This window comes from Mya arenaria, chromosome 15 (genome assembly GCF_026914265.1).
Source record: "Mya arenaria isolate MELC-2E11 chromosome 15, ASM2691426v1".
Lineage (NCBI taxonomy): Eukaryota > Metazoa > Mollusca > Bivalvia > Myida > Myidae > Mya > Mya arenaria.
The window spans coordinates 6,256,395-6,280,545 of record NC_069136.1 but is presented as its reverse complement, the minus strand read 5'-3'; the positions used below and the strand labels follow the sequence as shown (position 1 = coordinate 6,280,545).

Genomic DNA, 24,151 nt, shown 5'->3' with positions numbered 1-24,151 from the left:
TGTGCGATCCCCGTCATATGCACAAAGCATATCTGTGTAGATTGTCACAAAAGTACTATGATTTTATTAGTTTTAAAACTTTTTTTAACTCATCAACAGGACTTGTCGATACAAAAAGTGGATAATTAAACTTGTTAGGACAAAGTATGACCACATACTTCGTATTGAGATGAGAGGGTTGATCCCATCGAAACTAATGTAATGAATGTATTCATTATACCCATGATAAGCCATGTTCGAGCAATGCACGTGCATAACGGGGTGGTATAATGAACAGAGACCAGTTTTGGGCGCGAAATGACATTTCAACATGTAGTCTCAACTTTCGTTCAAAGGTTTAGCTTCAATCTCGTATCAGATTTCGGTTTTAAAACTGAACAATCTCTTTTATCAGATAAAACCATTCAAAATCACTGGTGGTAATGAATCATTCATCGAGAATACAAAGTGTTCGCTGATTTCGCATTTTAAACAATAACTTATGTATTGGACAAGATTCGCTTACCAAAACCACTGATACGCTAAAAAGGACAACATGTATACACATAAGTTCACAATACAGAGTTTATCACGCTTTGTCATTGCATTTTATTCAGTCATAAAACAATATGTCATTTTGTTTTCCTCTAGAAACTTTTTATTTATATATGTGGCATATAATAAGCCTTTACTCTGGTGCTTTCATGTTTAAGTGTATCCTAAATTACAATTGAAGTGCTGACAAGGTATTTTAACAAATAGTTGATAGTATACAATGCCTGGAAATGGTATAAATCTTAACACTGTGAAGCAACACAGCCATATATGTATATATATATAAAGATACAATTTTTTTATTTATCATACATAGAAGAGCTATAGATATATTATGTATTGAATCTATTTTAATCTCTGAAGAACTCAATGAATGCATTGTTAACCGGCATTGTTAATGTTATGTAATCGCTAACGAATTGGTAACTATGCTACTGTATTTCTTCATTTAAGGAGGCACTCTTATTCAAAATCAATACATACACATGTATAACAAACAATTAAGTGATAAACCTTCAACTAATCCTAAATAATGCATTTATGGAAAATAGTATTTACTCATTATGTCACGGTGTATTTAATAGCTGAATACGCAAAAAAATATTAAATAATTGGTGAGTGCTAAAATATACTCTGCGATCTACTATCGTCTCATAAGGCAGAAACACCGTGTTTTCTACACATTTCTTTCAAAATAAACCCAACATCCTTCATAATAACTATTGATTTTGACATATATTCATCCTTTTATTATCCTATATCAAAACAATTGTATTAATTGTGGTAAATCTTAGTTGGGGGTAAAAGTGCATCTTTAAAGCCACTGGATACATATTACATGAATAATTGCATTTTTTACATTTCTGATTTCGGCACTTAAGTTATGTATTCCTCTAACTCAACCACCGTATAAGTGTGAACTAAAACAAACAATAGTATTGGTGATAATCGAAAACAATCACGAACATGAATATTAAACATATAAATAATTAACATTCGACAGCGATAATTAACTGATAGCATGATTAAACTCAAGCATGTATCTATAATAATGCGAAATAGAAGTCAGTATTCGGAAATATCTTTTCTGTCTTGGTTCACCAAATGACACTATTTTTTAGTGTACGTGTATTGCATACTAGTATTTGAATCGAATAAAGTGGGTCAACGCCTTTAAATACAATTTTTTTTCGTTGACGTGGGACTTTATATATTGGGTAAAGTTTCGAACAAAAGGCTTTTCAATGTGTAAATAGCTGGTTGTGGTCGTTAATCAACAGACACAAAATATTCAATTGATTTTTTATAAATGTACAACGAGAGTACCTTCACTCTATACATTGACTTAACTTCAGTTTGTTTGCTGTGGTTGATTCTTGTACCCATACTTTTAAAGTGTTTGCCCGCGTTGTTAGCAACCCATGATAAGGCAACTATCAACCCTTAGCTGTATAAGCGAGTGCGTCACCTTTCAAACTGAATTTTAATAGAATCATGAATGTTTGAATATTTATGACGCTTCACCATCCCAAATTACACACAATAAATAACTTATGTGTTGATTTTGAACCTTATCACTAGGCTGGATGCGCTCTTCAAACATTGGTACAGTGCGCCTCCCCGAATGTTTAAAACATGAATGAATTCTGAAGAATACAAAACATTCAAAATACTTAAAACGCTTTCACTAAAAATGAATACATCAAACATATGTTAATCTTACTGCTAAGGCCACCATTATCAATATAACTGGTCTATCATAAGAACTATGGATTTGAACTTGTTCTTAATATCTTCAGCTCGTCATTTCTTTCGACGAAAAATCTAGAAATTGTCATCGCGTTCCGTAGCCGTCGCGCAAAAACATTAATCTAAGCAATAGCTGAACATAACTATATAAGACGTAAATCTAAGGCATAATAAAGAAACGTTATGATATTCACCTACCCGTTATTTCACGTGCTTCTAAGGCCAATAATTCTGAATTAATATAATCAACTTTGTTATTCATACATTTCAGTCCTCGGAAATGATCTCCGACAAGCACGGCATTGACCCCACCCAAGTAATTTGTTGACATTGTTGGGCCCTACGCCACCCCTTCAGTCCACCAGCTGGTCGAAAACACAGATGATCAGTCTGCACCGACAAAGAAGCTTCAGGACCCTGAACCTGACCACCCCGACATACGATGATCTTATTCATCTCATCTCCGCCACCATGTACGCTGCCACCACCTACATTTGATTTCCCGGTCAGCTGAACGCCGATCTGCGAAAACTGGCCGTCAACATGGTTCCCGTCTGTCGTCTCCACTTCCTCATGCCCGGCTTTACTCCTCTCACATCCAGCAACAGCCAGCGGTACAGGTCGCTCACCGTCCCCGATTTTATCCAGCAGATGATCAACGCCAAGATCATGTGATCCACGTCACGGCAGGTACCTTACCGTCGCCGACATGTTCCGTGAACGCATGTCCATGAAGGAAGTTGACGAGCAGATGTTAAACGTCCAGAACAAGAACAGCTGCTACATCGTTGAATGGATCCCCAACAGCGTGAAGACCGCTCAAGATGTCCGGCACCTTCATAGGTAACAGCACGGCCATCCAAGAGCTGTTCAAGCGTATCTCTGAGCAATTCACCGCCATGTTCAGGCGTCAGACTTTCCTTCACTGGCGAGGGCCTGGACGAGATGGAGTTCACCGGGGCTGAGTCGAACATGAACGCCCTGGAGTCTGAGTACCAGCAGTACCAGGACGCCACCGCCGAATAGGAAGGAGAATTCGACGAGGAGGAGGGTGAAAATAAGACCATATTTTTTACGAATAACAAAGATTCGAAAACATCGTTATCTGCAAACGATGATGGTGGTAATTAACAAGTCCTACATTAAGCTTATGACTGTGTTAGACAAAGAAACATAACTCTTATATCTTTTTAAGTAAAATATCTCCACCGATGCCTCCCCTTGCACAAATGAAAGGTATGAAAAAAGCCATAGATTCTCTCTACGTATAATTCATCTTCTTCCACGACATCATCCCAGGGGTAGACACTTACCATATATTTTCCAGAGATCCTGAAGGGACGTCACAAGTTGAAATCAAGGGTCACTTCCTGAAGTCAACAGTCCCTTTTATAGCAATCTTTGCCTGTTGAACAAGAACTTCACATGGTGTAAAAGGGCTCTTCAATTTCTCAGATTAGTAATTTAAAAGTGTATTACATATATCATTAAACATTTCAAAACCGCTCGAGTCTTTATCATACGGGTCAATTGCTACGTATACGAATCGTGGATATGAAACTTATTGACGCACCGTTATGTGGCGAACGCTGCATCATCAACAGCATCACCGTTGCCATCGCCGTCGTCGTCGGTACCATGACCCTCCTTTTGATGATAGAATCATTGTCAATTGATTATTCATTACATAGTTAACTGTTGTTATATCATTCACATATTATATTTAAAGCCCCATTATGCTTTAGTGATGTACATCCAAATGGCTTTTCTCAACCTTTTTTGACCTTTTTTAACCTCAGAATGATAAAAAAATGGAATAATAAATTGCAACATAACCGAAGGGTAATCTAAGTGTAATCTAAATATAGCGCGCACAACGTCATTACGAATTTTGCATATCACGTGACTTTCTGAATACCTCAAAATCTATGTTGCTTTATATACTAATGATTTGCATGTTTTAACTAAGAAGTTTATACTTTTCCCGATAATGCATCTGAAATCACTTATTTCATCATTATTTTACTCTATGCGATCGAAATTTCAGATAAAATAGTCTGATTGTAGTGGGGTACCTACGCCAGTATAGTCGAGAACAAAAACAGTCTGAACGGGAACTGATCCACTAGTCCACGAGGACTTCGATATATATTGGCGATATTTTGACATCTTCACAATACATTAATAACATAACGTGATAATGTCAATCAAGTAATCACGCACCAACAAAGCATAAAAATGTGGTCTTCAAAGACGACAATTGAGCAAATATCAACATTTGCTGAAGGGTTCCAGCTTTAAGTATCTTAGTTTTAACACACCTTATGAGTTGCTACCCTTGATGAGCGAGTACCTATGTGCGATTTTTCACTAAACAACATTGATGCCATTCCAATTATCTGCCTCATTAGCATATAATAAGTCAGTTGACCAGTTTGGAATTTCGCTGTTTTCCCCCAGTACATTTCTTTTTAATAAAGCATCATGTGGAACTCAGGAATTTATCAGACATTATATGAGACTCTATCATAGTTATATACTCATTTTTATTTTTTCTCTGATCATTTAGTTTTAAGTGGCACTGAGGCTTTAAAGTTTGTCTTGGGGCGTTTGGGTAGCAGCTAAAATGTATTAAAAAGTGACAATGATAACTTACTGTGCATACAGGACGGTTTTCTCAATAATACACGGTACTTTGTCAGGTTTCGTGGAGAGGCAGATTGAATATTTTCAGGGTTTATAAAATGTTTCATTATATATACGATGGCATTTTACCACTACACGATAACTCAAAGCAAGAGCACCACGGAGCGAACACCAACGCTCGTCTGTCATTTTACTTCCGGAATGTAACGTTGTTGACGTTATTTTGAATGCAATTATTGGCTTTTTAACTGGATATTTGTCTTATATGTTTCCATACTGAACACTTATTAATTATTGTAGGGCATATTTGATTGATTTTTTGTAGAGCACATATGCGTAAGTGGTTGATAGTCCATCCTTTTCAAATGTCAGAAGAAAATACCTAACAACCTATTATTTCAATACGCCAAATACAATCAAATACAACTGTTAACTTGCACAAACGTTAAACTATTGACAAGAGTAGCCTTATTTGTGAAACATTTAATACGCAACGCATGTCAGCCAGTGTAACTTCCCTATGTTTTTGTTAAATTGAATTATTTATACTGAGTTCCCCAATAACGTTTGTAATTTATTTATACGATATGCTTGTCCAAGGCATAGCCTGAAATCTGGCACTATATTGAATATCCCTTTATCCCTCATATTTTGTAAAGATATTTAAAATAACTGTCTCCCTCTTTTCCATGATAAGATATATATTCGATACATGTACGACCATGAAAAAAATACAAAACCATTTTATTTCCGCCACTCGAGACAAAGCCATCGTTCTTCGTATTAGTATAATTAAGCTTTTATTGACACTGCTGACTAAACTTATTTGTCCTCATGTTGTCATGTATGTATGTATGACCAGAGTGTAATAAAGATATCTGTTGTTGTTGTTGATAGTAGACTGAGTACAAATGCACAGTAATGCATAAGTTGTCATCAGGTAAAATTACAAAAAAGTGTGTGCTTTGAGTCGTTATGCTGTCACATTTGCCTCCTATTCTTGGTATTTAGGTTGGATCACGAACAACTACCATATGTGCATTTCAAAACAGTTAATAAATGAAGTTTACAAACGCTGACCCCTGTTGCTGACCCCTACTACATACAATGCAGACTTTGTCACGGTATGTGTTAAGGCACTGTTGTTGTTTTCTGTGCTGGTTCATTTTATCAAACGAGGTAAAACATTACTGTTGCTTCCATTTTTTTGAAATGTTCACATCGTTTTTGTAGATAACTGCAGTAAAGAATAATTATTGGCGGCCATTTCACATGTCAGAACCCGGCCATGTCCACCAGAGCGGCAACATCAAAGATATTGAGTGTCTGTTTTACTGCTAGTGTATTAAGGGAAGTAACAGCTAAATTATTATAATTTATATTATTTCGTATTAGTTCCCTTACACAAGAATACGTGACAGTTTCATCTTCTTCTTCGACGTCGTCATTGTTGTTGATGTTGAAAAAAAGATTCCTCCCTTGCAGCATTGGAAAAAAGATAGTTACTAAACGAGCACGGTTTCTTTCGCCAATAATACATGCTGAATTATCAACTCACAAAAGAGAAATCATCCAATGCAAACGAATGAATATTTTTTCCTGAGATGGCTAGGGAGTGCTTGTTAATTTAGGTGATTGACTATAAAATACTTGTTCTTGCAAATACGGAGTGATTTATTTCTCGACATGAATATACCAGCCTCTTTTACCCTTTAAAGACACCAATCTGAAAATATATAAACACAATCGTTAGATATTTGCCTTATAATACCTGGAAATACAGAATTGGAATTACGACGATCATTTGCTTTTAAGTATTAATTAATTAGACACAGAATGAACCTTAAAGTCCGGGAAGTAGTGTGGTAGTTGGTCATACTTTAAAAAGATCGAAAATGATATTAATTCAGTTAATTGTTAATTTGCATGTCATGAAATTGCTTCAGTTTTTTTCACAATTCGTTTCCTACTAAATTACTATTCATGAGCACCACAACCTATTCATTGGCACCACAACGTTCAGAAAATCGAGCATAGTGCAGCAAGTATAATCAAATAAAGTTCTAAAATTCGTAACGCGGCAACCTTTTGTCAATAAGAAAGCCACACACATGTAAGGAAAATGCTTAAGCCTAAGATACGAGAACAATTCTCACGAAAATCCAGATTTTTACGTTGTCAACACTAACGTCTAGCAAGTTATGCAAGTTCTATACGATCAGATATTAAATTTTATTCAGAACTTTTACCTTTAAAACAACTCATGGCCATTCCTATGTGGAACTACATTCTCCATTTGTTTTTAATTTACTCGTATAAACCTCTAAAAATGAAAAATAAGAAACCGTATTCACTGTTTACATCCGTATTTCACTCATTGGCACTATATGTATAACGGAAGACGCGTTGGAGCATTTTCAACACATAACAAAATGTTATGGCTCCAATGATTACCCGGCGTGTATATATAACTAAATAAGAGTTGTGGCTTTTGGTTAACAAGGTTGAGGGTTATAGATAGCTAAAATGGGTTTATGGACGTAAAGAGCAATGGACTTAATATGGGTAACATTTTCCGATGTCATCAGATTATAGAAATATTACGCATGCTACCAGATGTAGAGCAGGCTTTAATTATTCAAGAGTTGTTTCCCTTGTTCGACTGTGAAAAACAACAGACGAATGTTGGATTTCGCTCCATTGAACACTTGTTTTAGGTTGTTTGTATTAGAAAACACACTATTCATCGATACTTGTATAGATATATTCACCATACTACTGAACATACTAGTGTCAACTTGCCAACCACACTGCAGTCCCTTTAGCAACGATGATTGGAGTCGGGTCATCATTATAAGTGGGCCTCTACTCCAGTAGTAAATCAATACGATTAATATATATAAACAAAAGGTGTGGAACGTATAAGAATAGGCACGTTTCATTACCAGCACTCCTCAAAATACGTTAAGGACCACATTAAAAAACTACTACATCGCAATTGGTACATGGAGTTACTCGTTATTAGCACATTCAATGTTGTTCGTAGCATTTGCAAACGATTTGATTACACTAAAATAACAATGATGTTAAGCGACCAAAAATCGAATATCACCCATGTAGGTAATAGTAAATTAAATTTGTATATTGGAGCAAAACCACAAAAACAACTTTATGAAATAATTTAACATGTAAAACATCAAAACTCACTCGAGTAGCAATGCGCACATTGCATCCAAACCAGAATTTGCAGGAATATACATGTTTATAAGGAGTAAGGCGCCCAATTCTCAACAACAGCAATTGTACAGCCAGTGGGTTGTTGAAGTTAAAAAATACACAAAACACATCCACAAAAAAAGCCGCCATCTTTCTAAAAATATTATCTATACTTGCCAATCTTGTCGAGCTTCATTTTAATTCTTAGGAATTCTTAATTCTTAAACAGAGGGTTTAAAAACTGTTTCAGGCCTCCTTGTGTCTTTGTGTTAATGGAGTTAAATGCGTCGTAGCCAAAGATTATCTCTTTCCATGCAGCGGTAAAGCTATAAGATGAGGATATTTATTCTTTTAAAGACATAAAACAATCAATTTTGCCAAACAAATCCTTGGACGAATTACAGTAACTCTATAGGACATTACGAAATGACTTGGACCTGGCCTATATGGACAAACTCGTTGCATTTTGATAAGTACATGAACTTTTCGCTCTCAAAAATCTTTTAATTTATTCAGCGGAGGTTTGAGGGTACATCAAATCTAAGGAATTAGAAAGAATTCATCTTAAGTTTTGTAAAAGATTATTTAGAGTCAAAACCAATACTTGAATTGCGACTGTTTATGGCGATTTAGGTAGACACCCGTTATATATTCAAAGATATGTACGTATGTTGTCATATTAGTTTAAGATTTGCTACCACTGATAATAGTATTATTAAAACTGTTTATTTACAAGCAAAGTATGATTGTGATAAAGGTTGTCGTAATTGGGTGTATAACAGTAGAAAGATGCTAAATGATTTTGATTTTAGCTACGTTTATGATGATATCAACAATATTAGTGTTAATACATTTATGACAGTCTTCAGATGTAGAATATACGATGCGTTTAAAAAAGATTGGTATGGTACTTTAGAAAACAGCACAGTGTTAGTTTAAAACTAGTTTTGAATATGAAAGTTATCTGGACATTCTGTCCGAAAGTTTACGATTTTTCTTTTGTAGACTACGACTGTCTGTGCATCCACTTCGTATCCAGACCGGTAGATACGCCAGAAATAATATTGTACGAAATATAAGATATTGTCTATGTTGTAATTCCAATGATATTGAAGATGAATTTCATTTTGTCAGTGTGTGTCCGTCTTTTAATGATATGAGAAAGCTATATATTAAAAAATGGTATTATATAAGACCGTCTGTATTTAAATATTTACAATTGCTACAATCAAATAACAGATCTGAGCTTATTGAACTATGTTATTTGTTAAAGACTCTCCTAAAGTAGGATCCTCTTTAATAGATGTTAGAACTTAATATGGTAATAAAATTCATCCTCTGATTTAGATAGATTATACCATTACAATATTTAAAGAATTTATTGTATCGTATCAATTTTTTGTTATTGTTTTGTATATATACTCGATTGTACTACACTGTGTGTTACTATGCATACACGTTGACATTGATAATTATAAACATATGTGTTGTTGTCGATGTACATTGTACAAGTCGAAATAAACTGTGTGTCTGTCTATAATCACGGACCTATAAACCATAGGCCCTTCGTATTATGCACAGACTCTAATAATCAATACTGTACAAGTCGAAATAAACTGTCTGTCTGTCTTTAATCACGGACCTATGAACGATAGGCCCTTCATATTATGCACAGACTCTAATAATCAATACATTTTTGTATCAATTTACAGAAATTCACAGTTTCGCAAAAAATACCGCGAAACTGTAAATTAATATAAAGAGGGGTCGCGTCTTTGTATAATTTACAGCTACACTCGTTGTAATTTATTGTATCTATCACCCTCTCAGCCGGTTTTGTTGTGCCATCACAGCTGTATTGGTAACTTTGGTACACAAAGTGTGTGTGATTCGCACGAAATATTCCCGACGTTTGATCAAACCGAAATGATGTTTCTGTCTAAAATTGTTTAATAATTGTATTCATCCATAGATAATAAAATGGACCTCAAGATGGCAAATTCAAAGCTTTTTTTGTTTCGTATGTTTCATTAAAATGAAGATGAGTTTGCCTGTGTCCTACCAACAACGGGTCTAAAAGCGCATACATCATTATCACGCAGTTTTATCACGAAAAACTACCACGTGTTCATTTCGAAATTGTCCATTTATGCACTTTATAATGTCTGGCCCCTGTTGCTTGGAAACATTTTCCATACAATAGCCATCTTCTAGGGTTATTATAATTGCACTTTCGGTAAATGGAAACATAACATCCATTCATACACATTTTGAAATGTATGTGATTGCAGTCGACACTATATCAGATAAACCGATAACCAAAATTAGTCCTTCACTTATTAAAGAGTATTGTTTCTATCGTAATGCTGGGAAAAGTTTCACTTCTGTTTTTCCACATTTTGAAATAACACAAATATTAACACCATTCGTAACGATGCCACCCTCTCTGTTGTTGCAGTTAGTTCCCTTTAATTGTGTTGTTTTTAAACTTTAAAGGGAAGTAACTTCTACATATGATTATGAAATCTTTATTTTCGTATTATTTCCCTTATACATCATGCAATGTATACATAGCATTAGTACTACTTCTAGTAGTAGTAGCAGTAGCAGTAGCAGTAGCAGTCACAGGAGCAGCAGCAGCAGCAGCAGGAGCAGCAACATCAGTAGTAGTAGTTGAAGAGTTCGTGGTAGAAGTAGCATAAGTGGTAGTGGCCGTGGCAGTGGTAATGGTAGTGGTATCGGTGACAGAAGCGGTCGTGGTTGTCATGGTGTTAGTGTAAGCAGTAACGGAAACGGTAACGGCAATGGTGGTGGTAGAGGTAGCGGAAGTGGTAGTGCTTGAAGAAGTAGAGAAAGTGGTAACGGGAGCAGTAACGGGAGCGATCTAGGTAGCGGTAGCAGTAGTAGTAGAGGTAGTGGTAACGGGAGCGGTCTAGGTAGTGGTAGTGGTAATGGTAACGGTAACGGTAGCGGATGTGGTAGTGGTAACGGATGTGGTAGTGGTAGCGGATGATGTAGCTGCAGTAGAAACGGGATCGGTAACGGTAGCGGTAGCGGTGGTCGAATTGGTAGTGGTGATGATAACGGTAACGGTAACGGTAGTGGTAGCGGAAGTGGAAGTGGTAACGGGAGCGATTACGGTAACGGTAGCGGTATCGGTATCGGTAGCGGTAGTGGTAGTGGTAGAGGTAGTGGTAACGGGAGCGGGTAAGGGTAGTGGCAGTGGTAGCGGTAGGTATAGTGGTAACGGGAGCGGGAACGGTAGTGGTAGTGGTAACGGTGGAGATAGTGGTAACGGGAGCGGTCCCGGTATCGGTATCGGTAATGGTAATGGTAACGGTAACGGTAGTGGTAATGGTAACGGTAGAGGTAGTGGTAACGGTAGAGGTAATGGTAACGGTAGCGGATGTGGTAGTGGTAGTGGATGTGGTAGTGGTAGTGGAGTGGTAGCAGATGTGGTAGTGGTAGTGGTTACGGGATCGGTAACGGTAGTGGAATCGGTAGTGGTGATGATAACGGTAGCGGTAACGTCATTGGAATCGGTAGTGGTAATAGTAATGGTAACGGTAACGGTAACGCTAACGGTAACGGTAACGCTAACGCTAACGGTAGTGGTAGCGGATGTGGTAGTGGTAGTGATGGCAGATGTGGTAGTGGTAGTGGTAGCGCATGTGGTAGTGGTAACGGTAGAGGTAATGGTAACGGTAGCGGATGTGGTAGTGGTAGTGGATGTGGTAGTGGTAGTGGAGTGGTAGCAGATGTGGTAGTGGTAGTGGTTACGGGATCGGTAACGGTAGTGGAATCGGTAGTGGTGATGATAACGGTAGCGGTAACGTCATTGGAATCGGTAGTGGTAATAGTAATGGTAACGGTAACGGTAACGCTAACGGTAACGGTAACGCTAACGCTAACGGTAGTGGTAGCGGATGTGGTAGTGGTAGTGATGGCAGATGTGGTAGTGGTAGTGGTAGCGCATGTGGTAGTGGTAACGCGATCGGTAACGGTAGCGGAAACGGTCGTGGAATCGGTAATGGTGACGATAACGGAAGCGGTAACGTTAACGGTATTGGTACCGGAAGTGGTAGTGGTAGTGGTAAGGGGGTCGGTAACGGTAGTGGTAGTGGTAGCGGAAGTGATAACGGTAACGGTTGTGGAAGAGGAAGTGGTTGTGGTAACTGGAGTGGTAGTGGCAGTAGGAGTGGTAACTGTAATGGAAGCGGAAGTTGTAGTGATAGTGGTAACAGGGGCGGTAACGGTAGCGGTAACGTTAACGGTAGTGGTAGCGGAGGTGGTAATGGTAGTTGTAACGGGGTCGGTAACGGTAGTGGTAGAGGTAGCGGAAATGAAAACGGTAACGGTTGTGGAAGCGGAAGTGGTTGTGGTAACAGGAGCGGTAGTGGCAGTAGTAGTGGTAACTGTGGTGGTTTCGGATGTTGTAGTGATAACGGGAGCAGTAACGGTAGCGGAAACGTTAACGGTGGTGGAAGCGGTAGTGGTAGTGACGGTAGTGACGGTAACGGTTACGTTAACGGTAACGGTAGTGGTTGGAGTAGTGATAATGAAAGCAGTTACGGTAACGGAAGTTGAAGCGGTAGTGGGTATGGTAGTGATAGTGGCAGTGATTGCAGTAGCGGAAGTGGTAATGGAAGTGGAAGTTGTAGTGGTAGAGGTAGCGGTAGCTTTAGTGGTAACGGTAGCGATAGTGATAACGGTAGTGGTGACGGAAGCGGTAGTGGTAACGGTTGCAGTAGTGGTAACGGTGGCGGTAGTTGTAACGGTAGTGATGAAGGTAACGGTAGTGGTAGAGGTAACGGTAGTGGTGACGGTAGCGGTGCCGGTAGTGGTGACGGTAATTGTGACGGTAGTGATGAGGGAAGTGGTGACGGTATCGGTAGTGGTAGCGGTGTTTCTAGAGGTTTCGGTAGTGGCTACGGTAGCGATAAATGAAGTGGTAACGGAAGCGATAGTGGTAACGGTAGTGGTGACGGTAGTGGTGACGGTAGCGATAGCGGTAGTGGTGACGGTAGCCAAAGCAGTATTAGTAACGTAAGTGTTAGTGGTAGCGATAGCGGTTGGGGTGACGGTACTGGTGTCGGTAGTGGTAACAGTAGCGGTTGTGGCAGTGGAAACGGTGGTGGTAAAGTCAGTGGTGACCGTAGTGATGACGGCAGCAGTGACGGTAGCGGTAGTGGTTACGGTAGCGAGAGCAGTAGTGGTTACGGTAGTGGTAACGGTAGTGATGACGGCAGCTGTTACGGTAGCGGAAGTGGTAGTGGTAACGGTAGTGGTGACCGTAGTGGTAACGGTAGCGGTAACGGTAGTGGTGACGGTAGTGGTAACGTTAGTGGTAACGTTAGCGGTAACGGTAGTAGTGACAGTAGTGGTAGTCGTGACAGTAGTAGTCACGGTAGTGGTAACGGAAGTGATAGTGGTAACGGTAGTGGTAATATTGACGGTAGTAATGACGGTAGTGGTATCGGTAATGATAGTGGTGACGGTAGTTGTAGTGGTAACGGTAGTGGTAGAAGTGACGGTAGTGGTAGTAGTGACGGTAGTAGTGACGGTAGCGTTAGTGGTAGTGGTAACGGTAGTGGTGACGGAAGTAGTGATGGTAGTGGTGACGGAAGCAGTGACGGTAGTGGTGACGGCAGTAGTGACGGTAGTGGTAACGGTAGTAGTGACGGTAGTGGTGACGGTAGTGGTGACGGCAGTGGTAACGGTAGTGGTGACGGTAGTGGTGACGGTAGTGGTGACGGTAGTGGTGACGGTAGTGGTGACGGCAGTAGTGACGGTAGTGGTGACGGTAGTGGTGACGGTAGTGGTGACGGTAGTGGTGACGGCAGTAGTGACGGTAGTGGTGACGGCAGTAGTGACGGTAGTGGTGACGGTAGTAGTGACGGTAGTGGTAACGGTAGTAGTGATGGTAGTGGTGACGGTAGTGGTGACGGTAGTGGTGACGGTAGTGGTGACGGCAGTAGTGACGGTAGTGGTGACGGTAGTGGTGACGGTAGTGGTGACGGTAGTGGTGACGGCAGTAGTGACGGTAGTGGTGACGGCAGTAGTGACGGTAGTGGTGACGGTAGTGGTGACGGAAGTGGTGACGGTAGTGGTGACGGTAGTGGTGACGGAAGTGGTGACGGAAGTGGTGACGGAAGTGGTGACGGTAGTGGTGACGGTAGTAGTGACGGTAGTGGTAACGGTAGCAGTGACGGAAGTGGTAACGGTAGTAGTGACGGTAGTGGTGACGGTAGTGGTAGTGTTGACGGTAGTGGTAGTAGTGACGGTAGTAGTGACGGTAGCGTTAGTGGTAGTGGTAACGGTAGTGGTGACGGAAGTAGTGATGGTAGTGGTGACGGAAGCAGTGACGGTAGTGGTGACGGCAGTAGTGACGGTAGTGGTAACGGTAGTAGTGACGGTAGTGGTGACGGTAGTGGTGACGGAAGTGGTGACGGTAGTAGTGACGGTAGTGGTGACGGTAGTGGTGACGTTAGTGGTGACGGTAGTGGTGACGGCAGTAGTGACGGTAGTGGTAACGGTAGTAGTGACGGAAGTGGTGACGGTAGTGGTGACGGCAGTGGTGACGGTAGTGTTGACGGTAGTGGTGACGGTAGTGGTGACGGTAGTGGTGACGGCAGTAGTGACGGAAGTGGTAACGGTAGTAGTGACGGTAGTGGTGACGGTAGTGGTGACGGCAGTAGTGACGGTAGTAGTGACGGTAGTGGTAACGGTAGTAGTGACGGTAGTGGTGACGGTAGTGGTGACGGTAGTGGTAGTGTTGACGGTTGTTGGAGTGGGGACGATAGTAATGACGGTAGATGTAGTGGTGACGGTAGTTGTAGTGGTGACGGTAGTTATAGTGGTGACGTAGTGGTGACGGTAGTGGTGACGGAAGTAGTGATGGTAGTGGTGACGGAAGCAGTGACGGTAGTGGTGACGGCAGTAGTGACGGTAGTGGTAACGGTAGTAGTGACGGTAGTGGTGACGGTAGTGGTGACGGTAGTGGTGACGGCAGTAGTGACGGTAGTGGTGACGGCAGTAGTGACGGTAGTGGTGACGGTAGTGGTGACGGAAGTGGTGACGGTAGTGGTGACGGTAGTGGTGACGGAAGTGGTGACGGAAGTGGTGACGGTAGTGGTGACGGTAGTAGTGACGGAAGTGGTGACGGTAGTGGTGACGGCAGTAGTGACGGAAGTGGTAACGGTAGTAGTGACGGTAGTGGTGACGGTAGTGGTGACGGCAGTAGTGACGGTAGTAGTGACGGTAGTGGTAACGGTAGTAGTGACGGTAGTGGTGACGGTAGTGGTGACGGTAGTGGTAGTGTTGACGGTTGTTGGAGTGGGGACGATAGTAATGACGGTAGATGTAGTGGTGACGGTAGTTGTAGTGGTGACGGTAGTTGTAGTGGTGACGTAGTGGTGACGGTAGTTGTAGTGGTGACGGTAGTTGTAGTGGTGACGGTAGTTGTAGTGGTAACGGTAGTGGTAATAGTGACGGTAGTAATGACGGTAGTGATAGTGGTGACGGTAGTGGTAGAAGTGACGGTAGTGGTAGTAGTGACGGTAGTTGTAGTGGTGACGGTAGTGATAGTGGTGACGGTAGATGTAGTGGTAACAGCAGTGGTAGAAGTGACGGTAGTGGTAGTAGTGACGGTAGTAGTGACGGTAGCGTTAGTGGTAATGGTAACGGTAGTGGTGACGGAAGTAGTGATGGTAGTGGTGGCGGAAGCAGTGACGGTAGTGGTGACGGCAGTAGTGACGGAAGTGGTAACGGTAGTAGTGACGGTAGTGGTAACGGTAGTAGTGACGGTAGTGGTAGTGGTGACGGAAGTAGTGACGGTAGTGGAAGTGGTAACGGTAGTGGTAATATTGACGGTAGTAATGACGGTAGTGGTAATGGTAGTGGTAACGGTAGTAGTGACGGTAGTGGTGACGGCAGTAGTGACGGTAGTGATAGTGGTAACGGTAGTGGTGACGGAAGTAGTGACGGTAGTAGTGACGGTAGTAGTGACGGTAGTAGTGACGGTAGTGATAGTGGTAACGGTAGTGGTGACGGCAGTAGTGACGGTAGTGATAGTGGTAATGGTTGTGGTAACGGTAGTAGTGACGGTAGTAGTGACGGTAGTAGTGACGGTAGTGATAGTGGTAACGGTAGTGGTAATATTGACGGTAGTAATGACGGTAGTGGTATCGGTAATGATAGTGGTGACGGTAGTTGTAGTGGTAACGGTAGTGGTAGAAGTGACGGTAGTGGTAGTAGTGACGGTAGTAGTGACGGTAGCGTTAGTGGTAGTGGTAACGGTAGTGGTGACGGAAGTAGTGATGGTAGTGGTGACGGAAGCAGTGACGGTAGTGGTGACGGCAGTAGTGACGGTAGTGGTAACGGTAGTAGTGACGGTAGTAGTGACGGTAGTAGTGACGGTAGTGGTGACGGAAGTGGTGACGGTAGTGGTGACGGTAGTGGTGACGGTAGTGGTGACGGAAGTGGTGACGGTAGTGGTGACGGTAGTAGTGACGGAAGTGGTGACGGTAGTGGTGACGGCAGTAGTGACGGAAGTGGTAACGGTAGTAGTGACGGTAGTGGTGACGGTAGTGGTGACGGCAGTGGTAACGGTAGTAGTGACGGTAGTGGTAACGGTAGTAGTGACGGTAGTGGTAGTGGTAGTAGTGACGGTAGTGGTGACGGCAGTAGTGACGGTAGTGGTAGTGGTGACGGAAGTGGTGACGGAAGTGGTAGTGGTGACGGAAGTGGTAACGGTAGTAGTGACGGAAGTCGTAACGGAAGTAGTGACGGTAGTGGTAACGGTAGTAGTGACGGTAGTGGTGACGGCAGTAGTGACGGTAGTGGTAGTGGTGACGGAAGTGGTGACGGAAGTGGTAGTGTTTACGGTAGTGGGAGTGGTGACGATAGTAGTGACGGTAGATGTAGTGTTGACGGTAGTTGTAGTTGGTATGGAAGTGGTAACGGTAGAAATGACGGTAGTAGTGACGGTAGTGGTAGAAGTGATGGTATTAGTGATGGTAATATTAACGGTAATGGTAGTGATAACTGCAGTAGTGGCGGTAGTAGTGACAGTATTGGCGTCAGTGGTGACGTCAGTGGTTACGGTTGTGGTGACGGTAACTGTAGCGGTAGCGGTAGTGGAAACGGTAGCGGTAACGGTAGTGATGGCGGTAGTGGTGATTGTAGCGGTAGTCGTAGTGGTAACGGTTTCGATAGCGGTTACGGTAGTGATGATGGTAGCGATAGCGGTAGTGGTTATGGTAGTTGTGACGGTTGTGGTAACGGTAGCAGTAGTTGTAACGTTAGTGGTGACGGTAGCGGTAGTTGTTACGGATGTGGTAACGGTAGCAGTAGTTGTAACGTTAGTGGTGACGGTAGCGGTTGTGGTAACGGTAGCAGTAGTTGTAACGTTAGTGGTGACGGTAGCGGTAGTGGTTACGGTAGTTGTTACGGGTGTGGTAACGGTAGCAGTAGTTGTAACGTTAGTGGTGACGGTAGCGATAGCGGTTACGGTAGTTGTGACGGTTGTGGTAACGGTAGCAGTAGTTGTAACGTTAGTGGTGACGGTAGCGGTAGTGGTTACGGTAGTTGTGACGGTTGTGGTAACGGTAGCAGTAGTTGTAACGTTAGTGGTGACGGTAGCGGTAGTGGTTACGGTAGTTGTTACGGATGTGGTAACGGTAGCAGTAGTTGTAACGTTAGTGGTGACGGTAGCGATAGCGGTTACGGTAGTTGTGACGGTTGTGGTAACGGTAGCAGTAGTTGTAACGTTAGTGGTGACGGTAGCGGTTGTGGTAACGGTAGTTGTGACGGTTGTGGTAACGGTAGCAGTAGTTGTAACGTTAGTGGTGACGGTAGCGGTAGTTGTTACGGATGTGGTAACGGTAGCAGTAGTTGTAACGTTAGTGGTGACGGTAGCGGTTGTGGTAACGGTAGCAGTAGTTGTAACGTTAGTAGTGACGGTATCGGTAGTGGTTACGGTAGTTGTTACGGATGTGGTAACGGTAGCAGTAGTTGTAACGTTAGTGGTGACGGTAGCGATAGCGGTTACGGTAGTTGTGACGGTTGTGGTAACGGTAGCAGTAGTTGTAACGTTAGTGGTGACGGTAGTGGTAGTGGTTACGGTAGTTGTGACGGTTGTGGTAAAGGTAGCAGTAGTTGTAACGTTAGTGGTGACGGTAGCGGTAGTGGTTACGGTAGTTGTTACGGATGTGGTAACGGTAGCAGTAGTTGTAACGTTAGTGGTGACGGTTGCGATAGCGGTTACGGTAGTTGTGACGGTTGTGGTAACGGTAGCAGTAGTTGTAACGTTAGTGGTGACGGTAGCGATAGCGGTTACGGTAGTTGTGACGGTTGTGGTAACGGTAGCAGTAGTTGTAACGTTAGTGGTGACGGTAGCGGTAGTGGTTACGGTAGTTGTTACGGATGTGGTAACGGTAGCAGTAGTTGTAACGTTAGTGGTGACGGTAGTGGTAGTGGTAACGGTAGCGGAAGCGGTGGTGGTTGCGGTAGTCATTCTGGTAGTGGTAACGGTACCGGTAGTGTTAGTGGTAACGGTAGCGGTAGCGGTGACGGTAATGGTATCGGTAGCGGTGACGGTCGTGGTTACGGTAGTTGTAACGGTAACGATAGCGGTAGTGTTAGTGGTAGTGGTAGCGGTAGTGTTAGTGGTAGTGGTAGTGGTAGTGGTAGTACTTGAGTACTGGTACAGGTAGCGGTTGTGGTGGTGGTAGTGATAGTGGTGTCGGTATTGGTATTGGTAGTGGTGTTGGTAGTGGTAGTGGTGTTGGTAGTGGTAGCGGTAGTGGTAGTGGTAACGGTAGTGGAAGTGGTAGTGGTAACGGTAGTGGAAGTGGTAGTGGTAACGGTAACGGTAACTGGTGCTGGTAGCGGTAAGTGCGGAACTGGTAGGTGTGGTTGTAGTCGGAGCAGTAACGGTAGCTTTTTTTAATTTACGAATGTGATATTATGTTGTAGCTATCTTTCTGATTGCACATAGCTATCAGTTAAGTTGTGAAGATTCTTCAATACGATAGAAGTACGTGATTGGTTTACCTTTGCAGGAAAAAAAACGCCTGACATGCAAGACGAAGAGTCTCCCAGCAGTTTTTCATCTCTAGTGAACATTGTGACTTTTATCAATAGTTAAACAGTTTGCTTTAAATGATACGAAATTCGTGACTTATACGCGTTTTCCGTGTTTACTCTCCTGCTGCTATACAGTAAACTTTGACCTGTTTTTAGTAACGCCGCAGTTTTCGGGAATTCAGGTTCATAAGCCAATGTCATGTCTCAATGTTTGGCAATTGATCACAGAATTTGAGCTCATATTTAATAATTTTGACAGACTAGTTGATATTAAAAGTGTCAACATTTCATATAACAAGAAATATTGGATTTATTGCTCTAAGATACAGAATGTGAACTCCGGAGTTTAAACTTCTATTTCGTCTGAGGTTGAGGTACTAACACGGTTCCGTGTTGTTTTTACAAGGGATGTTAATGCTATTCATTCAAACGAGTTCACATCTGGTCATATATATGAGAATGATCACAATGCTAATAATTAAAAATGGAACTATTTTTATTACAATATTTGATTCATGCTAAAGAATGGCAACACGAGCTCTGAAAGAAAACGTGTCATGTATGCCCTTATAATTGAGAATTGCATATTCGTATATGAAAAATTATTATATATTGTTGTATTACGGTTTTAGCTAAACAGTTATGGGAGTGTGCTGCACACTGTACATTTTATAGCACCCTCCCACTCTGATGGACATCAGCTTTGGCATGCTTTTGCTTTCAAACAATAAATGTCAGCCTCACATATTAATTTTCTTTGGTTTTGATTAAAACTTGTAATATGGGTATAAATACATATAGACCTAATAAACATGGTGATTAAAGCGTATAATATGGATATAAATACATATAGACTTCATTTATTAGGTAGTTAAATCTAAATATAACTTCAATTAAACACAATCTGTTTCATTTTCTGTCAAATTCATAATGTTCAGATGTTCGACAGCCAAATTAAATGTGTCCTTTTCACCCTACGCACCCTTCTGCAGCATCGTGGCCAATATAATACGAACTCACACTTATTTGACGTCAAATAAAGACGCAAACACATACATTGTTTGTGTGTTTATTTCCAATTGAAGAAAACTTACTACACAATTTAGTACCTGGCATGAAAAATGTTGCTGTAGCGGTATATTGCACAGACTGTAATAATCAATACATTTTTTGTATCATTTTACAGATATTCACAGTTTCGCAAAAAATACCGCGAAACTGTAAATTAATATAAAGAGGGGTCGCGTCTTTGTATAATTTACAGCTACACTCGTTTTAATTTATTGTATCTATCACCCTCTCAGCCGGTTTTGTTGTGCCATCACAGCTGTATTGGTAACTTTGGTACACAAAGTGTGTGTGATTCGCACGAAATATCCCCGACGTTTGATCAAACCGAAGTTTATTATCACCAATGATGTTTCTGTCTGAAAATGTTTTTATTGGCTTGGATTTTTGTCATGTAAAAAATCCAATTTGTTGTTGTACTAAATATAATATACTTATTATTCGCGGCACTCATGTGAACTTATTTACCGTGAAAATCCTTGACCTGTGTTAAATGCATTTTATGATATCGCATATTTTATTTAAGGCTGTTCACGGCTCATTATTATTATTATTATTATTATTATTATTATTATTATTATTATTATTATTATTATTATTATCCAAATAAACCAGGATTTATATTAAAAATAAATAAACATATATGCTTGACCATTACCATACATTTTATACACATGAAGAAAATATAATGAAAGATGTAATATGATATTTTGCAAAGCAAAACTTTCCTCGTCCTTATTGACTGAAAAATTAAAGTTTTACTTTCAACAAGCCGGTCACATTGACATATAAACAACTATTTAGACAACATTATTTACATCTAAGCTATCATTACGTATTTTCTCAAACCCACAGGTACATATTACCCCCCTCCTATTACCTACAAAACAATCCACGCCTTTTTATTTTATACCCCTCTCCTTCAATAAAACTCTCTATTTTACGTTTTCAATTGATTTTACACCGCTCCTTATTTAAAGAAGTATTGCTTCTTTTGTTACCTTCTTGTATTTAAGCGATTTTAAATGTTTTAGCTTTTCACCTTTCAGTAATTTAACGTGCCGAATCTCTCACATTAAAGTAGTTTTTATTGTTAAATGTTTATTTTCACTTTCTTCCCGGTCCTCCTTTCAATTTGAAGACAATTTATTCACAATTGCCTCAATTTATGTTTCGTTACAGTCAAGTTTTGAGACTGAATTTTGCTAAGAAATAATAGAATTGTGTTTAATTTGTAATTTGTCAATGATTTCGCGTCACTGAAAATGTATTGTAACAAATTTCGGCCCTCTTCACATTCCCACGATGTTTTTGAGTTTTCTTTATGACTTTAAGTTAACAAATCATTCAGTTATAATCACTTTTCCGCCCGTACATTTATTGGCGCTTTACATAATCAAAGAAAATAATTCAATTCCGCAACTAAAATCGACATATAAAGGTATGCATGTGTAGTGTGTCATGATGTTTTCCTCAAACCGTCAGATTTTGTAATTTTTTTATTGAATATTAATTCTTAGATTGCATGTATACGTTTTTTTTTCGACACTTGATAAATCATGTTGAGGTCGGGACAACTTTGTACTAATAAAAATATTTCTGTTTTCATAGCAATTGGATAAACATACATTATTATTTTCTGTATTTTATAAAAATTGTCTAATGACTTGAATATTACTGAACAAAATCCTGAGTCTAAACATTCGCGATGCTAAAAATAGATAAAATTCCTGTTAATATACATGTACTTCAAATATTTGAAAAGTGAGATTTACAGTAGATTTGCATATTAGTACCAGATGCTAAATTCAGACGCAAGATGGGCAATTGTGCAGCGGAAATTGCGTAAAATGTCACATTAGTGCGAGATTTGACCACTCAAGTGACACGTGCTTGTTATTTAGGACCGCAAAAAGTGTCATAAAGCTGTTGATAAGTATCCAGTGGTCAGTGACGGACACTGGCTACTGTCCGCTTCTGTATTCCGGCCCCAAATATGTTGAATGAAATGTGTATTGTTGTCTCGAATATGGAATGTCTACGCATGTGTATTTGTATATGAGTATTAATGTACACAATATTCCCTCCACGTTGGCAATGGCATGTGGCACTGGTTTTAAATGCACCGGAGAATAACGTTTTTGTTTGTGACAAATTCCTTATTCTGAAAAAAATAAATTAGGTTCTGATCTGATTTTATTATTTAATAACAACTGATGTTAGATAGTAAACTTTCATTAAATAATAATTTATTTTTTTTGAATAAAAAATGTTATTCATCATCCGAAAAAATCACCTCCTTCAATACGTTTAATTATCAAAGAGACACATATACAATATAACAGAATGGCATATCAGCTAACAAGACAATACAATAAAACAGATTTTGGATAGCTTTTCTTAATAAAGCTTTAGATTGTTTTTATATCCACGTTTGTATTCAAATGTATGTCAAGCTGTCTAGCAAGGTACATACATGGTTGATTGGAATGAGTTTAGGTTTTACTGGGACAATATGGGACGTTTTCTGACTTATTTGCGATGATGAGCTTGCTATATATTTAGCGGAAAGGTCATTTGACCCCCCCCCCCCCCCCCCCAATATCCCGTACGATATATGTTAGTGCATTTTTATATATTTTTTTAATTTCAGTGGTTTATCATGTTTGAACAGTTTGACTTTAATAATAAAAAAACCCAAAAGAAAACCATATGATTAAGGTTCAGATGAAAAAATTTAAGCCTTAATTAATGGGGTTTTAATTATTACCTAAGCGGCCACACATTCCCAAGCAAGAAAACAGTCGCAAAATATCGCTCATGTTTTTTTTTTATCTGAACCTTAATTATATGCATCTTGTTTTTTGCCATTAAAGTCAAAGGAGTTAAACACTGAAACAAAATAAAATGACACCAGTCTATATTGCGCACATTCATGCGGAAATGTCATTTGTTTGAATTAACGGTACCATATTTTACCAGCTTTCTCAAGTGTACATGGTCACTTTAAGCTATTCCATACGGTATAATCCCTGACAGTCAACAACTCCTTCGCAAGAACTTGTTTGTAAATACTTACTCCTGTCGTAAACAATTATTTGTTTAGAGGAGAGGCTACTTGCTGTGTCAAATATTACCATCACAGCGCATGGTATCCGCTCATTGTTGACCTAACGGCACGTGGTGTTTATGTATACAAATAAAAAACACAACAACTTATATGAAATGTCATTATTAAATAGCTGCTGTTTGCGGACCGTATGTGGCCGAATCAGTCAGATATGGCGGAATTATAAAATATTTTCATAATTATATATATAATATAAATAATCATCATCACTCAGACTGTCATATACCTCCCCCTGTAGGCCCTAACGATTCATTGAAATTAGGATTTTTTATTGTGTGTAAACTGTGCTGTTTTGTCATAAGTCATCTATACAAAATATTACCCTACCTCCCGACCGGCTGATAAAAGTCTGGGTCAAGCCATTACTAAAAAAAGAGGATCGAGCAATAACTAGCAAACATCTGGATCGAGCCATTGCTTTCAAAATACTGGAGCGAACATTGCTTACAACATAAAGGATGGAGTCATTGCTTACAAAATTCAGGATCGAGTCATTGCTCACAAAATTCAGGATCAAGTCATTGTTTACAAAATACTGGCTCGAGCATTGCTTACAAAATTCAGGATCGAGTCATTGCTTACAAAATTCAGGATCGAGCATTGCTTACAAAATACTGGCTCGAGCATTGCTTACAAAATTCAGGATCAAGCCTTGCTTACAAAATTCAGGATCAGGCCATTGCTCACCAGGGTCTGGATCAAGCCATTATTGAAGAGTCT

The 24,151-nt window shown here is 40.3% G+C and overlaps 1 pseudogene; it reads left to right on the top strand.

Moving 5' to 3' along the window:
• Positions 1 to 2,606: 2,606 nt before the first annotated feature.
• LOC128220118 (tubulin beta chain-like) lies at positions 2,607 to 3,309 on the top strand (annotated as a pseudogene).
• The last annotated feature ends 20,842 nt before the right edge of the window (positions 3,310 to 24,151 follow it).